Here is a 2,043-nt window from a genome sequence, read left to right on the forward strand (position 1 = left end):
ATTTTATATCATATAAAAAGTCTAAATATAAAACTTATGAAAATTCCAATTAAAAGATATCCGGACAAGTTATCCGGATATAAAGTCCGGACAACTTATCCCTCTTTGTCCGATTTATACTTAAAATAAGTTCTAACATATTTGTCCGGATAACTAATCCGGTCAATACCCCGCTTAAAGCTTGAACGATTTTAAACACTTAGAAACAAAACCATCTTGTCCGGTTTAAATAATCCGGACAACTCTCCGTCCATCCTTTGTCCGATTTAAAACAATCCGGACAACACTCCGTCTATGCTTTGTCCGATTTAAAACAATCCGGACAACACTCCGTCTATGCTTTGTCAGGTTTAGAACAAACCGAACAAACCTTGTCCGGTTTAACATCCGGATAAACACTTAGGGCAAAAAGACTGATTTCTATCCAACTTTAAATAAAATCATATGAAACCAGTAATAATCTTTAAGCATAAGAGTTTTAGAACTACTCACCTTATAAAGCTTTTGAGAACCAACACTTGAATCTTTTCCAAACAAGATATCCGGTCACTTTACTTCTTTTAAACCGCACAAAATTGAACATAGAGGCAAGCAGCCAAGAATGGAGGCTGAAACCCCTTTTTATAGCTTCCCAAAATGGAAAGTCGGTTACTTTATAAGGCCACGTGTATGCATATAAATCTTCATATACACCTATGCATATATTTACTAACACATACATGCATACATATAAACACATATCATATGCATATATTATGCACATAATTTTTATACACCATCTTATCATATTGTCACAAAATTATTAAATCATATAATCATGTATTATTTACCTTTGATGATAATCAGGATCCAGTTATCACATTATCCACCCCTCAAAAGAATTCCATCCCGGAATTCCTTTAATCAAAAAGCCATGGGTATTCTGATCTTATCTTTGATTCTAATTCCCATGTTGCTTCTGGTCCTTTGTGAAACTTCCACTGCACCTTAACCAGGCTTATTTCTTTGTTTCTCAGCACTCTGATCATTTGATCAATTATAGCTTCCGGTGTTTCCACAAAATTCAGTTTACTGTCTAATTCAATCTCTGGCATCGGTATAGCTAAACTCGGATCGGCCAAACATTTCCGCAGACACATGAAAGTGTTGTGAATCAGACTCAACTCTTCTGGTAGCTCTAATTGATATGCTACTGGCCCAATTCGTTTACATATTCTGAACGGCCCTACATACCTTGGACTGAGCTTTCATTTCCTTCCAAATCTGACAACACCCTTCCACGGCGAAACTTTTAACATCACAAAATCACCTATATCAAATTCAATCGGCTTTCGACGATTATSTGMATAACTTTTCTGGCGATCTTGTGCAGTTTTGATTCTCTCACGGATCTGTTCGATCTTTTCAGAAGTTTCTTGGACAATTTCAGGACCCGTAAGTTGTTTTTCACCCACCTCATTCCAAAACAATGGCGTTCGGCATTTGCGTTCATACAATACTTCATACGGTGTTGCTTGGATGCTGGAATGGTAACTATTGTTATATGCAAATTCTATCAATGGCAAATGATCATCCCACAATCCCCCGAAATCAATGATACAGCTTCTCAACATATCTTCGAGAGTCTGGATAGTTCTCTCACTTTGCCCATCTGTTTGCGGATGATAAGCTGTACTTAACCGAATTTCAGATCCCAAAGCTTTCTGTAGTCCTTCCCAAAACTTGGAAGTAAATCGACTATCTCTATCAGAGATAATAGACAATGGAACACCGTGCCTGGTAACAATTTCTTTAATGTAAATCTGTGCTAGTTTTTCTAAAGAGTATTTCTCTCATTGGTAGAAAATGCGCAGATTTAGACAAGCGATCAACAATTACCCAAATCGCATCATACCCCTTTGGAGTTCGAGGTAACTTCATAACAAAATCCATGGTAATGTGATCCCATTTCCATACAGGTATCTCTAATGATTGAAGACTTCCATACGGTTTCTGATGTTCAATCTTAACCTGTAAACATGTCAGACACTGTTCCACATATTG

Source organism: Cynara cardunculus, unplaced genomic scaffold, assembly GCF_001531365.2.
Source record: "Cynara cardunculus var. scolymus isolate 2C unplaced genomic scaffold, CcrdV1 Un_Scaffold_1301, whole genome shotgun sequence".
Classification (NCBI taxonomy): domain Eukaryota; kingdom Viridiplantae; phylum Streptophyta; class Magnoliopsida; order Asterales; family Asteraceae; genus Cynara; species Cynara cardunculus.